Here is a 20,009-nt window from a genome sequence, read left to right on the forward strand (position 1 = left end):
GAGAAAATCCCCAAAGGATAGATTAGCCCCCCACAAATAATGACTGTGAGAGGAGAAGGAAATGACATACGTAGTATGAAACAAGATTTAGCACAGGAGGCCACTTCTAGCTAGATAGAAAATAGTACAGGACAGAACGCTGTGCGGTCAGTAATAAAAACTAGAAAAAGTCCACCGCAGAGAAATGCAAAAATCTTCACACCTGACTAAAGGTGTGGAGGGCAAACTCTGCTGCCCAGAGCTTCCAGCTTAACTGAATAGATCCATACTGAAAAGCTGGACAAATGAACAAAAACAAAGAAAGTGCTGAACAACAAAGTCCACAACAAGAGAACCGCAAAAGGACAAGCAAGGACTTAGCTTTGATGAACTGGTCAGAGTGTCAGGAAAGTCCTAAGAGCAATGACTCCAGGCAGGAACAATAGACAACTGGCATTGAATGAGGGATAAGGCCAGACTAATATAGCCGAGCCAGAAAGACGATCAGTGAAAACAGCTGCTGAAGCTAAATCCAAGAAGCAGCCATACCACTCAAAACCACAGGAGGGAGCCAAAGAGCAGAACTCACAAAAATGCTACTTACAACCACCGGAGGGAGCCCAAGAGCGGAATTCACAACAATGAAAGTAACCAAGAACTCTTGCTTTCTGTGGAATCTCCATCGGACAACACAATCAACCCCTCAGATTAGCAAGTTAATTTTGGTCGACCTGCTGCAGCTGCAATTGCAATTCGAGAGGTTTTTGCAGATTACTTTGTGTCTTCCCAGGGAGCCGTCTCCTGTCAGCAGGCGGCCATTTCATCAAATGAATATTAAAAACTAAGGTGTGGATTGTGGCAGCTGATTTCCCTGGACTTACATATCGCATTGAAAAAACACTCACAAAGTTACTTTGCTAAATGTTATTAATTTAACAAAAACCAAACATTTCCAACGTGGCCTTAAAAAAAAGGCCTTTGTAATTACAACAGGTCAGCTTGCAATTCCATTCACATATTAAGGAAATTGGGGATGTCATGGTCAAGCATCCCCGTCTGGGAATACTCTGAAGATTGAGGAGTGCTACTAACACTAGATGAGCCCTGAAATTGCAATGTGCCCCCGGAAGACTGTGGCAGAGTTGCAGTAGCCTGAAGCTGCATGAAAGAATCGCGTACTCTATGCCTCATTGGCTGCTTAAACCCATCAATAGCCTCCTCCAAATCAATCGGATGGGGTTCATGAGAACATATGTAGATGACACTGTTGATCATGCTAATGCAGCTCTGCTTGTTTTCCGGGAGCACATTGCGAAAATATGATCTGAAGCTCCTTAATAGCTCCTCCTCTGGGCCTTCTGTTTTTTTTTCTTAAAAATTCAAGGATCTCTTGGGATGTCTCAGATGGAGGCATCATTTCTAGGGCAGCAGCAGAAGCAGTAGCAGCAGCTCTCCTCTTCACACGGCTCCCTCCACTTGTACTTGGCTGAGATGTCCACACTGACCACCCTTTCTGCATGACATTCTGAACTCTCTTCTGCAATCAGACTTGTTTTCCTTGACTCAAAAGAAGTACCAGTACTCGCACCACTGCTGCTAGACTGCTGCTGCTGTGATTATGTGGACTCTGCCGGTAGACTTTCTTCAGTTCTGAAAATGAGAACAGACAATTTAAGTGGCTAGACAACAAACATCAACATGGAGGGTACATATATATATGTATGTATACTTACTCAGGCATGGCAAGTACAGATATTGATGCTGTTTTGTAAATCTGTATGGCTTCTTTTCTTTACCAACAGCCTCTCCAGACCTCTCTCTCTCTCTCTGCTTTTGCCTTTAATTCTCTTTTTAATTGGTCCCTGGCAGATCCCCACTTGGTCTTAATGGATTTCACTGTAGTGGAAGAAAAAACGTAACTCAATTTTACACTTTTTAAATTGTAAACAGCAAGTATATCATGTCATGTGCTGAGTACTTACATATAAAGTCTTGCTCCTTGTCATCTGCGCGCTGCCAGCGGTTAGGGATGAGGGATTGAGCCACATTCTCCCTGACCCGCTCTTTCATGTCCCAGTCGTGATAGCTCTCACTCCTGGAATCCCAAATGCAGGGATGATCCTGAGGCAGAAAAAGGGGAGTGATCAGTAATAGCATATTTTGGGAAATAAAACAGCATTTAAATAACATGACTAATCCGCAACCCCGCTTTTGCACACTTTGCCAAACCCCTCTTTTGCACTCTGCAACCCCGCTTTTGCACACTCAGCCTACCCTTCATTTGCACTCTATGCAACCCCTCTATCTTTTATCACCCCCCATCCCTGTTTGGCCCCCATCACAACAAAAGACAACAGTAACCACCGTCTCCCATAACTGCAGCCTCCCCTACACTCCTCTACAACAAAGGAGGGGGGGGCTTTTCAGCATCCCTTCATTCCTGAACGAGAACAATGATTCTCTCCCGATACATCTTGTATCTTGTCTCTCTGCAAGAGTGTAGTGATAAACAGGAAGTACATGGGAGTGTCCTATAAAAATACGGTGTTCTTCACGGTGTACCGCAAAATCAACATACTGGGCAAGCTTCTGTTGTTTTTGCGGCCCCATTCATTTTCAATGGGGGCCGTGTAAACAAGCCGTGAAATAATATTGAACAAAATAGAAATTTTTTCACGGCCTTAAATATGGCCCTCACAGCCATACGGCGCGCCTACGATTTTTTAGCGGCCTGTTTTTGCGGCCCAATAGAAATCTATTGGGGACACAAAAACGGGCCGCAAAAACATGGCAAGTGTAAAAGCAGCCTAAGGCTGTTCACCCACAAAAAAAACCAAGCATTGAATTTGAAAAAATAAAAACGCAGCAAATGTTTGTCGATATGTGTATGTACTTTTAAGATTAATTTTATTTAGTGTTTTAGATTTTACTAAATATTATCAGAGAATAAGATAATATTATACTTTTCTATTAATATTTTATTATATAGATAATTGTTAAAAACCTATATGTAAATGAGGGAATTTTTTTTTGTATGAGAGATAACATTTACCCAAAGATGAAGAGGGGAAATTTTCAGGTCAACTGTTTTTTTAAGCTATTATTTCTGGAAAAATTATATCCTGAAGTAATGTTCGCTGGTATTAACTAATAGTTTCAAGAGCAGTGATAAATATAACTCTGCTCTATCAGATTAAAATCCCATGGTGAGTTTTTGACGATGAGTATTTTCAAAGTGACTAAAAACGCAGTGTATTACAGTTCTAGCAAAGTGGATGGGATTTATAGAAATCTCATGCCCACTGCACACTGTGCAACGTCAACTGACCTGCAGTAAGTTTTTGAAATCCGCAATATGTTAATTTGTATTGCAGGAACGTTGAGTTTTATGTTTAAATTTTCCCCATAGAATGGCATTAGATGTAGAAAATCCACAGGTAAAACACATGGGTGTTTTAGTGTATTTTCACTGCAAAAATGCACTAAAAACACATAAACATACATAACTAAATCAATAAAGTTTTGTCAAAGCCAAAACTATGTCAAGTCCATCCGTTCAGCTATCCGTCTATCCCTAATCATTATTGTGTATAGTCTCTCCAGTATCCAAGGCTGCATTATAATGAGGGTAATCTTGGCTACTGCCTCGGACCCGAGCCTCCTGTGGGGGGTGGGGGTGGTTGGGGGTTACATGGCCAGATTGCCCTTATTATAATGTTTTGTGCACCATCATCAGTGGAGTGACTCTAACCTAAGGCTGGTTTCAATTAATGCTGGATAACCTACCTTTTACATTTGTAGTCTTTTAGCCCGGGAAAGACATGTTTGATAAATATTAGGTTTAGGGTCCCATCAAAGAAAGGTCACCTTGTCATGGCTGGTGGGTTCACATGAATTGGCCAATTTATGCGGTGAGTACCTTCATCTTATACGTATATTTTATGTAGCATTAATACAGTCTAAATTTCATATATACAAAGTTTGCTCATGTTAGTGATACAGAGGCTACTGTATTATTTTATTTGTATCTATCTATCTGGACCGCTATCTATCTTTCCTGATAATGCTTGACACCTAAACTTTCGTACACAAATGGCAGATTACCACTGTCACTCTTTCTGTGATTGGGGAGGAGAGTGCAAAATAAATTCTGACTAGTTTGAGAAAGAACAACCAAATTACCAACCTAGCAATTGAAAGCATACAGATAATACACAGTAATGTCATTTCTACAGTGCATTCTGCTGAGTGTATATGCCTGAAATTCAAAAAACTGTATTATTCATACATATATGGTAGCATGTCCGGAGACTAAAATGGGCAAGAGTAGTGTAAAAAAAAAAAAATACCGTAATAATAATTTTAAAATTGATGCTCACAGTATTGTGACAGTGGGGAGATATTGTACTCAGTTATGTCTTTGTAAAAGAGTCAATGAAAGTGCAATATAAAATTCTTGCACACAGTTATGTCAGTGCAAGAATAACAGAAAATACAGTGATATCATAGTGGAGGAATAATAAACAGAAAAATTGAAGGTCGCTAAAAACGTTTTCCGAGAGCTAGGAGAGAAGCTGAAGTCTAGGACGCCCAAGGTGGTGTTTTCAGAAATAATTCTAGTGCCATGATCGTCACTAGAAAGGCAGTGGAAGATAAACAAGTGGCTTAGAAATTGGTGATGAAAGGAAGGGTTTCGGTTCATGGAGAACTGGGCTTGTTTATTGATTTTAGGTTCTACTGCTCTGAAGGGCTGCACCTCAAGAATGGCTAAACAGCTGGTAGAGCTTTCAAATTAGGATTGGGGGAGGGAGGGTAGTGGTGCAAAAAAAAGGATACCTTGATTTCCCAAAAATAATACAGGGTCTTATATTAGTTTTTCCTCCCAAAGATTTGTTACAGCTTATTTTCAGGGTATGTCTTATTTTACCACAAACAACATTCAACATTTAATTTTGAACAAAAAAAGAACATTTATTCAAATATAGTCATCACATTCTGGAATATTATCATAACTCTCCAAACCTTGAATTCCATTGGGAATTTCTTGTGACTCTATTTCCTTTAGAACTATTTTCCCCAATTTCTCATTTCTAGAAATAGTGCTTTGCTTAAATATACACCTCTTGTAGTGCCTCTGCTCGTAGCGCATTGAAAATGCAACTGTCAATGATTTTATCCCATGAATTCTTCACTCAAGTCGCAACCTCTTGCAGTCTAGGCATCATAAAGTTTCCACATTAATTTCTCTCCATTAATGTAGTCACTAATTTCCATGTACAAATGGTCCTTGAATGGATTTTTATTGACTGGCATCACTCCTGTCACAGGCACATTACGTGTTGTCAGGTCCTTTGGCATTGCAGATGCTCTCTTCCATGTTCCACAGCATCCAGGTAAAGCTGTTTGCTCCCTCAGTTGACCAGAAGAGCAACAGCACTCTAATATAATGGACTCAGGAGTGGAGTGACTCTATCGAGACTACTCGATCTGTGTGTGACAGCCCAGCACTTGCCAATCCTTATTATTTTGGGTCTCATGGGGTATTTTGAGTGTAATTCTTTTGGGGAGGTGTGGGAGTGGTGGAGATGGTGTTCCACTCTCTAACACCCCAAGTGGTTTAATGTATTTTATAGTTATGTATGTTATCTGAAAACAAAACTTTCTAGGGCTGCAGTATAATTAGACAGGGTTAATTGTAATGGCTGGCCCCTATTGGGGAGGGGGATCTCCGAATTCTTGTCAAGTTCAGGAAGTGTCGGTTCAGTTAGATGGAGTGTGGTGGCATGCTAGCAGTGGTCATATGCAGTAGGCTGCCAAGGCCAACATAAGCCTGTTACTTAGGGCACTGGATTGCCATAGAACCCTTCTGGGCGAATACAGCTGTCGGGTCTGGGACCTCGAGAAGGACATCGGGGCCTTTGGGCGCACTAAGCCTGTGATGCTGCAGGGGAAGATAGACTCAGACTCTCAGAGGCGGGAGGTAATGAAATCCAGGTGCACTGACTTCAGGGGAGAAGAATTCCTAGCTCTGGAGAAGATAGCAAGAGGGATGCTCTACCCAGACCAAGAACTAGTAACCTGTTGTGCCCTATCCTATGTGCTTCATTGTAATGACTGTAAACTGCTCACTAAAAGTTTGACTGTTATAAAGTATTCGGTGTCCACTGGATTGTGTGCTGCAAAGCTTCTGGAAGACGAAAGTCTGGAACCAATGGAGGCCCATGGGCCACAAGTAAATGTGATGCACCCCACATTCAGCAGCACATCGGGACTGGGACACAATTTTCCTGTAGGGTGAAAGAACGTGAAGAATCAGCAGTTTGTCCACGACTACCTCGCTCAGGCACCTTACATTTGTCTGCTTTGCTTGGTGAATAACCTATCTATCCTGCTGCATTCTATTGCTAATTGATTTAACTTTTTTTTACATGTATAGCTGCCTGAGCACTATTTAAATGTATTTTTTATGAACAGTAACTAGGGCTTAGTTTTGGAGTATGGTTTATATTTCGAGCATCCTCAAAACTCCTGAATAATCATGCTAGGATTTATTTATGGCAAAACAGGGTAGATAAAGCAGAGAGTGAGAGACAGTAGAGGCCAGTGAGGATATAGAGGGGGCTGGGACTAGCAAGGAAAGTGGTGAGGTGATTAGGAGCAATAAATATGCTAATAGTATCAAACATCTATTGTCGAATGCAAGAAAGTCTTGCAAACAAAATGAATGAATTGGAGATTCTTATGTCAACTGCATGGCGACATTGGGAGGAGCCGGGACAGTGTAGACACAGTATGGAGAAATATCCATGGGGCTGACAATAATGGTAAGCTACTAACTGGAGTTTGCTGTTAGCCTCAGAGGAGATCTCATATACGGTAATGTATATTTATGTATAAATATGTGTGTGAGTTGTCAGACTGTGAAATCTTCTACCACAATAGGTAATAATAGCAGATACTATAGAAACATGTAAAAAAAAAGGGCTACATGCAATTCTCACAACAGAATAGTTCAATCCAGGAAGGACCGCCAAAACAATGAGGTGTCAGGTTATACAGCATACTAAAGTCAGTGGAAAGGGAAACAGAGAAAGATATAAGCATAGAAACACATAGTTCCGCATCTTTCAAACAAGTATATTAGACTATGCCAGAGATTGATTCACAGCTACACTGATCAGTAGTACAATGCAATTTCCTCCATGCCTCTGTTGCTTCTGTGTGCTACCCAAGGAAAGAAAAGCAGGGATCCTGTTCTGTGTGTGCAGAAAGCATCATAGCAGAATGTCTTCACCCACTAGCTCAGAGACAATTGCAAACTAGAGATTTTGCCTGCCAAGGGTAAAATTGATGAAAAATGCAGTATGCAAGGCATATAATGGTCAGAAATAGTGTTATTCCTAATGTACATACAGATATGATGGCTTAGGCTACTTTCACACATCAGGTTTTCAGTGTCAGGCTAAATCCAGCGAATGTTGGAAAAACTGGATCCGGCACAGATTGTCAAAAACTGATGCGACAGATCCGTTTTTTTGACGGATCCAGCTAGCCTATCTAGATTATTGGATAAAAAAAAAATTGGAGCATGCTCAGTTTAAAAAACCGGATCAGGCCACCGGGTCCGCCTTTTTCCGGATCCGGCACCTTCCGGCTCCCATAGACTTCCATTGTAGCAAACAGCCGAAAGCGCCGGATCCGGTGCTTCAGGCTTTTTCGCCGGAGACAAAAAACGTTGCAGTGGACGTTTTTTTCAAGAAACCGGAAGCGGCAGATTTGCCGGATCCGGCAAAAACCGGACGAAACGCAATGTCATCCGGTGCAATCCGGCACTAACACAAGTCTATGGGAAAAAACCTGATCTGGCGGCAACATTCGCCTGATCCGGTTTTTTTTAATTTAGCCGGATTTAGCCTGACGGCGAAAACCTGCTGTGTTAAAATAGCCTTATTCTGAACTTACTTGAAAGTATAGTAGTTACCCTTTAAAAATGCATCAGTTTATTTTATGTCATGTTTCCAATAGTTCTAATTTTTTACAACCGGCAGCATGCTAAGATATGGCATTTCTTCACAAAATCCATCTTCTGTTCACAAATTGTATTAAAGAGAAAAACCAGTAAATAAATATATTTTCATTCTTTGATGCCATACTATTAGCTGTCATGGTTAGGACATGGTTGATGTCCTGTTCTCTCAGGGTTAATTTTGATGGCCTTCTTTTGGATCTGGGAGGGGTATTTATACTCAATCCAGACTAGGATTCCCTGTCAGCTATACTTTCGTGTGCCTGACCCCTGGAGTGTGTGCCTGGTTTGCAATTGTTTTGCTTGCTCTCTGTGCTTTACTCGGCTTGTTTGTTCTTTTGGATCTCTGACCTCTGGCTTCCCTTCTGACAATCTCCTGTCTCACCCCTATGGTAGCTCGTGATCTCCTGTCTCTGATCTTAGCTTGTTTGACTACTCTCCTGTGTTTATCGTCTCCTCTGCACCCCGGTGTCTGGCTCCACCCCCGACCACCTCCTACTCTGTCACATAGTTCAGGTCCTGGTTGTTACCTGGTTAGTTACTCGGCACTTTGCTCAGCTCCCTTGCTGCTGTGTGCAGCTCTCCCCGCAGCAGTAACACCCAGGAGTCGTGACTCGTGACATTAGCACTGTGCTGGGGATTGGTTTCATCAATCCCCAGGACAATGCCCCAATTTTATATAGTATAGTATTCATTATTTAATTTTGTTGAGTAGAGTTCGCTTTGTTAAGAGTTCCACTGAGAACTGTCGGGAGGATTTTTATCTTCATAAGATACAAAGTGTGTTATGATATAAAATCCAGATCCATGGAGCTTAGACATTATTTTGTGTCAACGGCCACTCTAAGCTGAATGTGCCTGCCCTCGTCAGATCGCAAATGCTAAGCAGCTTGAGGCTGGGCAAGTACCAGCATGGGAGACTGGCTGGGAATCCCTGGTACCGTTGACGTGCCTTTTTACGGCCTTACTAACTATGTTACTATTATTGTATCATAGAATTATTAGGTTCTGTAGAAGGATGTAGATCTGGGGATTTATTATGATGGAATATAGGCTGAACTGGATGGACAAATGTATTTTTTTCGGCCTTACTAACTATGTTACTATGTTACTATACAGTAGATGCTTAGTTGTAGGACATGCAAGAAACCAGACTAAAAGAGGCGTAAATAGTGTGAGATTTGTTTAGAAAAGGGAAACAAAAAAATCATAAAAGGAGGTTCATCAAGTATGGGTATGCAAGAATAGGCACAACACCAATGTATGGGATGGAAATTCTCCTGCTCTCCCTACTCTTCAGCTGTGTGGGCCAATGTCAACTAGGAGAATAAATATCAAGAACATGGAGGGATTTGTAAGGAGTACCCCTCAATCAACAGCAAAGTTGTGATTGCAAGAACATCCAGTGGTGGGACAAGTCGGGAAGTAGATGGAATTTTATTGATAAGTCTCGAAGAACTCCTTGTTCTTGGAGACATCAATAAAATTCCATCTATTTATACTACCTTGTTCTTTCCACTGGATGATCTTGTGCCTTTTGTCCTGGAGATCGAGAGATTGTCTTGCCACAAGCCTCCATGTTATTGACAGTAGATGCTTAGGGGCTGACACCAAATTCTAGAAATAGGTTCCCATATTGTGAATATGTTACAGATTTGTGAAATATCCATTTCATATTACAGTAGTAGTGTTGTAAATCAGATTTCGTTAACGTTATGTCTCACTAGTGAGGTGGATATTTTAAATCCTTGGTTAAGATAGGCAGCAGTTATGCAGCACGGACAGATGACGTTGGTGCAACAGAGATCCAAGTGCAATAATGGAAGCTGTTCTGGCAGACCAGCATGAGAAGGAGCAAGCAAGAACCAATGAAGCAGAATTCAGATTATGGCCACATTCGTAACAGAGTTGCAATAAACAAGGGAGCAGAGGAGATTTTGTATTTTGGAGCTGGTAAAGCAGAGCTGAGTTGCACAGGAGGGTCAAATGTGAAGCGGATCTGGCAATGTAGGAAAGTTAATCATGAAAAATTTATTATAAATATATAAAGTGACAAAGAACATGGTCATAAATAGGGAATCATGTGGAAACATACAGCATGGAAGCTAAGAGCAGGGTGGCGCATACTGCGTAATATACAGAGTAGTACCAACTAAAACGCATCAAGCCAAATGTATACAAAAATCCATACTGACAGTAAAAAGATAGCAATTAATCAAAGTTGGAAACATGCCATATGGAGCAATAGAGTAAACATACCAATATATACGCAGGACACCACGCCGACTCAGACCCACCCCGCGCGCGTTTCGGTATAATCCTTCCTCAGGGTACCGAAACGCGTGTCGGAGTGGGTCTGAGTCGGAGTGGTGTCCTGCGTATACTGGTATGTTTACTCTATTGCTCCATATAGCATGTTTCCAACTTTGATTAATTGCTATCTTTTTACTGTCAGTATGGATTTTTGTATACGTTTGGCTTGATGCGTTTTATTTAGTACTACTCTGTATATTACGCAGTATACGCCACCCTACTCTTAGCTTCCATGCTGTATGTTTTCACATGTTTCCCTATTTATGACCATGTTCTTTGTCACTTTATATATTTATAATAAATTTTTCATGATTTGCATTCACTTTGGACTATGGCACTAGTTTTATTCAGTGGTTTTGTCTCTAGTAAGGCTTGATACATGGGATGTTTCCCTCTATTAGCATGATTTTGTATATATACTATTGCCTGCTGTGGTTGCTTTATTTTCAATGTAGGAAAGTTATCATAGAAAAAAAACTGGGGATACAAAACTGAGTTGCAAATCCATTTGTGTTATATGCAAATTTGGTGCAGATTTAAATATATTTTAAACTATTATTGCTATAAAATATTGTATGCACAAAATGACATGTTAATAAGTGGACATTCATTTAGGGTTTATTCACATGTTGTGGCCATGTGGTGTGTTTTGCTGTGATTTTCTGATATTGTGGGAAAAATGCTTTAGTTTTATCTCAATTTCAGAAAATCATTGCAACAACCATGGAGGTCGATAAGTGAATAAACCCTTCCATTATGTTTTAGATTGACTGGTTACTGTTTTATTCAGAAACTAAAAGTGATTTTTTTAATAATAGGCTAACGGGGATATTCTTGAGTTTAAATACCTAAATTACCCTAAGGAAATAAGATATTCCCCATATATCTGTCATCCGTGGACATGCATGCAAGCAAAGGATAATGCTGCTACAACTAATTATAGGAAAGTGATGGTGGGAAATATCCATTACTTATTCATGTTTAATCTATGGATCATAGGCATAAATATGCAGTAGTATTAATTTTAACAATAGGGTCTGGCTCCAGACAAGTTGTTAACTGAGAAATAACATAGGATGACATTTCTTTAGCTTCAACTACAGGAAAACTGGGGCTGCCCAAAGTACAAGCACACAAACATTGCAAATGGCACTATTTCCACATTTTGTGTAGGAAAGGGAAAGAAGCAGCCAGAGCTTTGGCATGATGAATAATTAATACAGCAGCCTGATGTGCTGATAAATAATACATGGGTGGGAAATGGCACTTGGTTCTCCTTCCTCCATCCAAGCATCATCCACTTATCCAGCACAGGGCAGGAACATATTTGTTTTTCATGGCTACCCTGTACAATGTGCATCATACTGTAATAACACAGTGAAACACTAAAAGTATTAAGTCACTGAGAAGCTGGAAAATGCAATCTGGCCAAGTCCTTAAACTGAAGATAAATTTTCACTGTCAAATTTTGAGTGCGTCACCTGTACTAAAATATAGTAACGGTGACATGCACTACATCTGCAATCGGGCTATATACTATTGATCCCTCCCATCATTCTTCAACTAGATTAAATCTGGAAATAGAGACATATGAACCTAAGGCTAAGTACAGTGATCCAATCATTTTCACTAAGCACAGTAAATGCATACTTGTTGGAAATATATAGAATTAATCGAACATAACTGTTATGTATGTAACTCACTCATACACGGGTAACAGGAATGATAAAGCCATCAACACAAAGAAGCCGCACCCACACCCTACTAGACCCTGTATATCTATCTATATTATTATTTATTATTATTATTATTATTATGTATTTATATAGCACCATTGATTCCATGGTGCTGTACATGAGAAGGGGTTACATACAAGTTACAGATATCACATACAGTAAACAAACTAACAATGACGGACTGATACAGAGGGGCGAGGACCCTGCCCTTGCGGGCTTACATTCTACAGGATTATGGGGGAGGAGACAGTAGGTTGAGGGTTGCAGGAGCTCCGGTGTTGGTGAGGCAGTAGCTTCGATAGTGATGAGGCGGCAGCGGTGTCAGTGCAGGCTGTAGGCTTTCCTGAAGAGATGAGTTTTCAGTTCCGTTCCGTTCCGTTTCAGGTTCCGTTCTCAGGTTCTATATAATTGTCTAAGGGGTACTTCCGTCTGTTTGTCTGTCTGTCGCGGAAATCCCGCGTCACTGATTGGTTGCAGCTAGGGTTGAGCGACTTTTACTTTTTTAGGGTCGAGTCGGGTTTCGCAAAACCCTACTATCTCAAAAGTCGAGTCGAGTGAAATCGGCCGATTATCGCGAAAAGTCGGGGATCGACCGAAACACGAAACCCAATGCAAAGTCAATGGGAAATCTCTCTCTCTCTCTCCCTCTCCCCCTCTGTCCCTGAACAGAAAAGCTGGTGTTACACATTGCAAATCGCTACAGCGCCCAAGCGAGAAGATGGCGATAGGCGTGCACGCCCCTAAGACCTATGTCATCACTCTGCCCACGCTCCTTCATTGGCTGAAAAAATGGCACCAAACGCGTCATACGAAACGCGACTTTGGCGCGAAGATCGCCGACCGCATGGCCGATCCCACACTAGGATCGGGTCGGGTTTCATGAAACCCGACTTTGCCAAAAGTCGGCGACTTTTGAATTTGTTCGATCCGTTTCGCTCAAGCCTAGTCGCAGCCAAAAAATTAAAAAATTGTGCTATTCTCACCTTTTGCTATCCACCAATACGCGCGATGCTGCCGCCAGCTTCCATTCCCAGTGATGCATTGCGAAATTATCCAGATGACTTAGCGCTCTCGCTTCGGTGGATGCCGGAGGGTGAGTATATAACTATTTTTTATTTAAAATTTTTTTTTTACAGGGATATGGTGCCCACGCTGCTATATACTACGTGGGCTGTGTTATATACTGCGTGGGCTGTGTTATATACTGCGTGGGCTGTGTTATTTACTGCCTGGCTGCTATATACTACATGGGCAGTGTTATATACTGTGTGGGCTGTGTTATACAGTATACTACGTGGCCTGTGCTATATATTGCGTGGGCTGTGCTATATATTACGTGGGCTGTGCTATATACTACGTGGCTGCTATAAACTACGTGGCTGTTATAAACTACGTGGCTGTGCTATATACTACATGGCTGTCTGTTATATACTACGTGGCTGTGTTATATACTACGTGGCTGTGCTATATACTATGTGGCTGTGCTAAGCGCGACGTATATACATACATATTCTAGAATACCCAATGCGTTAGAATCGGGCCACCATCTAGTACTAGATAATCCCTAACCACACAACTAACAACAACACCTCAGACCTGGCTCCCTAAAAGGCCATGGAGGGGTTTCTTGTACTTCTTGAAGGACCAGAGAATTGTGGTCATTGTATACTTATAAATGTAGCCAACAAAGAAAATCAGTGAGAGGTGAAAAGAGAAAATGGAAAATATCTGAAGTGAAGCAAACCAAGAAAAACAAAGCAAGGACAAAAGAACCATCAGTATTTGAACAGTGACAAATCGGGCTCAACACAGAGGCAAACAGACCACACAGCAAAAGGTCACGGAATCGAGTCCCGAAATCGAGCCATGACAATAACATTGTTTCTTGGACCTGTGTCTTTTTTTCATCTCCATTTGCCCCTTTGTGCTTCCAGCTTCACATAGCAGAATGGGCAGTCCTATTCTTAAGGCAGGTGCAGATGGCTATAGATTATCTCATTCAAGAGAATCAGGACTATTAAGCAAATTACACTCTGATAAACATTTGATCAGAGTGTCAGCATAGTGTGATTCGATTCTCTCAGATGAGGAGAAAATGGAGAAAAAAATGTCATCTTCTGCATTCTGTATGGCTGCGAAATTCGGACTACACTCAGATGTCATGTTTCCTATACACTCATTAACTTACATGGCTGAGGGCGATCCATATATCGGATCAAGCTCAGACATGCATAATTTTTTTCCTAGAACAGACACTTTGGTCCGGGTGCTATCCAATGTTTTGTCGGATCACACTTGAACCAAAAATACTCTCGTCTGCACCTGCCCTAATATATTTTCCAGCAGCTGGCTTCTCCTCAGTGCTCCATATACCCCCCTCCTGTGTGCTCTTGACTAGCCTCACCTCCCTGAATTATCATTAACTAACCTAATACCAACTAGAGAGTACGTAGAGCCTAGAGGAGCTACCATTGCAAGTGATATTGGCAGATTTAAAAATGAGCTATGTTGGTACAAATTATTAAATATATGTATTGAAAGGTGGGAGTTGGACAAGTAATGGATGAGAGGTATATGTGTAACACCTCAGGTGACCGATTGTTACAGTGATATTGCCTTCCTTTTGTGAAGGGTAATATGCTTGTAGGCAAGGGGGATCCTCTTTGCCAGGTAAGGCACCCACACACAACACATTCCAAATCCAGGCGAGGAGGGGGAGCTCTGAACCCGGATTTGGGGGAGCTTCCCTCAGATATATGCATCCTGGCCTGGAGGAGGAGTTAGAGAGTTGGTCCAGGGAGACAAAGAGAGAGTCAGTCGGAGAGAGACAGTGGACAGAGAAGGAAGTCTGGAACTGAGTGCAGACAGCGGAGCCGTGCAGCCAGGATTGAGCTGCAGCTCCAGGAAGGAAGGAGAACCCAAGGGGTTGAATGTGGTGGAGCTACTGAGGGAAGGAGCAGAGGAGAGATAAAGGGCTCAGAGGGGAACTGCGACCGGGCACCCTCAGAGCCAGAACACAGCAACAGGGCACCAGGAGCCCGAGGTTGTGTCGCTCTCCAGGACGCACGACAGAACTGGAGGGCTAAGAACTGTATGTGATTTGCCCACACCATACCTGAAGACGCAGCAGCACCTGAAGGGCCCGGGTCATGATAGAGACCCTGTAAAATGGCCCAAGCTGCCCTCCATACAGGTACCTGTCCCAGGACAGGGGAAAGAAGGGGTACCTTGCCAGCAAGCTTCAGGCAGCAGGGACCTCGCACACCAGCGTTAGTAGGAAAGGCTCACAGATCTCAACTGGAAAAGGGATTCATCTATTGCCTCCAGGCCGGCCAGACCACTGCGACACCTGTATCTGGTACCCTGGACTGAGACAGACTGCTACCATCAGTAAACCAGGTAAAGACTATCATACGGTGTCCTTTGTTATTTGTTGGCATACACCATCATTGCCGCCCTCACCTTGGGAGCCCTGGGGACCTCGCTTCACCTGTGGGAAGCGTCACCATCCAGCCGCCATTCCATCTGATGAGCCCACAGGGCAGTGGGGTACTCGGTACTGGGTCTGGTGTTCACAGGGGGATGTCACGGTGGCTGCGACCCGGTCCGTGGCCCTGGGCATCAACGTTAAAAGGGAAAAGTCTTTAAAGGGAATAAAGTTTATGTTCGTGACCCCACCTGTGGTATTTGTCAGTGGGGACCGACGCTGCTTTAAGGGGTCCTCTGGGGTGATGTTATGGCAGCTAGATGGTATAACTTCCCACAGGTGAAGTATATCCCCAGGGCTCCCGGAGTGAAGATGGAAGATGGTGAATGGCGCAGTAAAGAATGAGGTTTGCAGTCTCTTTACCTTGTTTACTGAAGACTTCAGGCAGCCACAGTCCAGGGCACCAGATCACAGGGCAGGCAGGGTCCGGCCGGCTTGGAGGCAAGTTAGGAGTCCCCTTATCCAGATGGAAATCAAAGCCTTCCTCTAGCGCTGTGGTGTTGTAGTCCCTTACTACCTAAGGCTTCAGATAAGGTCCCCACAGATGTTCTCTTTCTCTCTCTCTGTCCCCGTATAGGATAGGACATAACCCATATGACTGGTGACTTGAGTCTGTTTGTAGGGACTCTAGCACGCCCTGGGCTCTAAAGGTGTCACCGTGTCTCCTGGGTATTAGGGCGGACAGGTAACGTGAAGTTCAGCTGTCCTACCGGTCTCTGATGTAAGTCGTAGAGTTACTTACACCCTCGGTGTTCTGGCTACCGGTCTCTGCGCCTCAGAAGGAGGCAGCCTGCTCGTTACTGGTCTCCCCCTGGTATCCTCTCCTGTGCTTTGCTCTCCTGCATGCTCTCTGCAATCAATTCGGCTTTCTGTATAATCTCTTTCCAGGAGCTGCTGCACTGTGGCTACACAGCTCCGTAAGCCCTCTTCTGCCTCAGACTGATCCAGTCTGTTTCCTGGCAAGAACTGTTCTGTCCTTTCCCTCCAAAACTACCATATATATATGGGGAGTCACCTAGTAAATAGGATCAAAAGCACCTCCTGGAAGCCTGGAGTGTGAATGTGTTGCATGCTTGTGGTTACCTGGTTACAGTTATCCCTTCTTGCCTGCAAGCGTAACATCACTCTCCCCATGAGGAAAGCAATGCCACTGTGATGATCAGGACCCTGGGGCACCACACATCACCCTAGGGGACCCCTTTAAGCGGCGTGGGTCCCTACTGACCGAAAATCACAGGTGGCGTCACAAACAATAGACTTTATTCACAATTCCCCTTAAAAGACCGTTCCCCTTTTATTTGACCACCCAGGGCCACGGACCGGGTCAAAGCCACCGTGACATCCCCTTTAAGAGCGACCGGACCTGGTGCCGAGTACCCCACTGCCCAGGCGGGCGACTCATGTCACCTAGGTGCCAAGCCTCACTGATGTAGGATCTGGAGAAGCAGGCTTTTGCATGTATAGTGCTGAAGGGTGTTTTTTAATGGGCCCGGATTTTGGGTGCAGATTTTAGGACTGGTCATAGAGCTGGAAGGGACTGGTCATTCTATTACCTCCAGTTTCAGCATTTGGAATGGGTTTTAAAAGGCAGTTCAGCTGCCTCATTCAGTGTCTGGGAGCAGAGGTGGAAACACCTCTATTGGTGTTAAGGTACCGTCACATTAAGCGACGCTGCAGCGATATAGACAACGATGCCGATCGCTGTAGCGTCGCTGTTTAGTCGTTGTGTGGTCGCTGGAGAGCTGTCACACAGACAGCTCTCCAGCGACCAACGATGTTGAAGTCCCTGGGTAACCAGGGTAAACATCGGGTTACTAAGCGCAGGGCCGCGCTTAGTAACCCGATATTTACCCTGGTTACCATTGTAAATGTAAAAAAAAAAAAAAACACTACATACTTACATTCCGGTGTCTGTCGCGTCCCCCGGCGTCAGCTTCCCTGCATTGTGTAAGCGCCGGCCGTAAAGCAGAGCGGTGACGTCACCGCTGTGCTCTGCTTTACGGCCGGCCGGCGCTGACACAGTGCAGGGAAGCTGACGCCGGGGGACGTGACAGACACCGGAATGTAAGTATGTAGTGTTTTTTTTTTTTTTACATTTACAATGGTAACCAGGGTAAATATCGGGTTACTAAGCGCGGCCCTGCGCTTAGTAACCCGATGTTTACCCTGGTTACCAGTGAACACATCGCTGGATAGGCGTCACACACGCCGATTCAGCGATGTCAGCGGGTGATCCAGCGACGAAATAAAGTTCTGGCCTTCTAGCTCCGACCAGCGATGTCACAGCAGGATCCTGATCGCTGCTGCGTGTCAAACACAACGATATCGCTATCCAGGACGCTGCAACGTCACGGATCACTATCGTTATCATTCTAAAGTTGCTCAGTGTGAAGGTACCTCAAGTCAGATCCTGACAAGCAATGAGTGTGTCGGAATGGGTGAGCCCCGTGCCTCTAAATGGGCTATTTACTTTTATGTTTTCTTTTTGTCCCAGAAAGGCTGTTTTGTTTTGTTAACCTGAATCATTTATAGACACTATTCATTTGTTTTGAACCAAAGAATTGTATCCTTGTGTGTGCACTAGCGTCTAACAGAGAGCTGATCCCTTACAGTATATAATATTCTAAGACTACACTGTGATTTTGGGAATAACCTTTTAAAAAGAATGTGTCTCTTGCCATAAATATGTTTGTTTTTTTTAACCTCCATCTTTCCTGAATGTAAATCTAGTCTGTTCAGCCAACTGAACGTGCTTTTCAACTCTTCTCTGTGGGCATTTTAAGAGGACCATGGACAGTTGGCTTACTAGTAGTGTTGAGCGATACCGTCCGATACTTGAAAGTATCGGTATCGGATAGTATCGGCCGATACCCGAAAAATATCGGATATCGCCGATACCGATATCCGATACCAATACAAGTCAATGGGACATCAAGTATCGGAAGGTATTCTCATGGTTCCCAGGGTCTGAAGGAGAGGAAACTCTCCTTCAGGCCCTGGGATCCATAGGGATGTGTAAAATAAAGAATTAAAATAAAAAATATTGATATATTTACCTCTCCGGCGGCCCCTGAACTCAGCGCGGGTAACCGGCAGGCTTCTTTGTTCAAAATCAGCGCTTTTAGGACCTGAGAATCACGTCCCGGCTTCTGATTGGTCGCGGGCTGCCCATGTGACCAATCACAAGCCGCTACGTCTTTGAAAGCCATTAACGCACTCATTTTTAAAAATGAGCGCGTTAATAGCTTGCGGTGACGTCGCGGCTTGTGATTGGTCGCGGCCACGCGACCAATCACAAGCCGCTACGTCTTTGAAAGTCATTAACGCGCTCATTTTTAAAAATGAGCGCGTTAATAGCTTGCGGTGACGTCGCGGCTTGTGATTGGTCGCGTGGCGGTCACATGGGCGGCCCGCGACCAATCAGAAGCCGGGACGTGATTCTCAGGTCCTAAAAGCGCTGATTTTGAACAACAAAGCCTGCCGGTTACCCGCGCTGAGTCCAGGGGCCGCCGGAGAGGTAAATATATCAATATTTTTTATTTTAATTCTTTATTTTACACATCTCTATGTATCCGATACCGATACCCGATACCACAAAAGTATCGGATCTCGGTATCGGAATTCCGATACCGCAAGTATCGGCCGATACCCGATACTTGCGGTATCGGAATGCTCAACACTACTTACTAGACTAGATTTATATACAGGGAAGAAAGGATCATATCTCAGGAACAAAGAGGCACAGGAACAAAAACAGTAACATCTACACCAACTAAATTGTGTATTTATGGCAAGTGCAAGGTCCTCGCTAAACGGGTTGTACCAGATTAAAAATACATGACTGCTTTGCTTCAAAAACAACACCAAACCTGTTCATATTCTTCATGTGGTATTGTATGGTTCTTAAAGGGACTCTGTCACCTGAATTTGGAGGGAACAATTTTCAGCCATAGGGGCGGGGTTTTCGGGTGTTTGATTCACCCTTTCCTTACCCACTGGCTGCATGCTGGCTGCAATATTGGATTGAAGTTCATTCTCTGTCCTCCATAGTACATGCCTCACCTTTAGAGGTTGTGAAAGGTCACAACCCCTTGCAGAATATGAGAAGAAACAGTGATCGCTGCAGACTCCCGTGGATACCAATGTCACAAAGGAAGGAGAAGACCAGGTTTCTCAATGTATCCACGCTGACCACACACGATGGAAATATTCTTGAGAGCTTTATTGTGCAGACGCGTTTCGTGGCAATCTGCCACTTCCTCAGGGCCAAAGATTGTAACTGGTGTATGACATTCTGACACTGGAGGGGACATTTCCACAGGAAGTGATGTCAGTTTGTTTGTAATTGTGATGCCATGAAAATTCTGTATAAAACCACTGCTGTAAACAGATACTGTAAACTATTTGGCCCTGAGGAAGTGTGAGACTGCCACGAAACGCGTCCGCACAATAAAGCTTTTAGCAACAT

The 20,009-nt window shown here is 43.4% G+C and overlaps 1 long non-coding RNA gene and 1 pseudogene across 1 annotated transcript in view; one reads left to right on the forward strand and one right to left on the reverse strand.

The window, feature by feature from the left end:
- Window positions 1-906: 906 nt before the first annotated feature.
- The window catches only part of LOC138671933 (uncharacterized), a 31,281-nt gene continuing 12,178 nt past the window's right edge, over window positions 907-20,009 (reverse strand). Inside the window, exons 2-4 of the long non-coding RNA XR_011319487.1 lie at window positions 1,962-2,100; window positions 1,713-1,875; window positions 907-1,629 (exon numbers count right to left, since the gene is read on the reverse strand). This is a non-coding gene — a long non-coding RNA (uncharacterized lncRNA). The remainder of the gene's footprint in view (window positions 1,630-1,712; window positions 1,876-1,961; window positions 2,101-20,009) is intronic.
- LOC138673144 (5S ribosomal RNA) lies at window positions 8,836-8,954 on the forward strand (annotated as a pseudogene).

This window comes from Ranitomeya imitator, chromosome 3, assembly GCF_032444005.1.
Source record: "Ranitomeya imitator isolate aRanImi1 chromosome 3, aRanImi1.pri, whole genome shotgun sequence".
Taxonomy (NCBI): domain Eukaryota; kingdom Metazoa; phylum Chordata; class Amphibia; order Anura; family Dendrobatidae; genus Ranitomeya; species Ranitomeya imitator.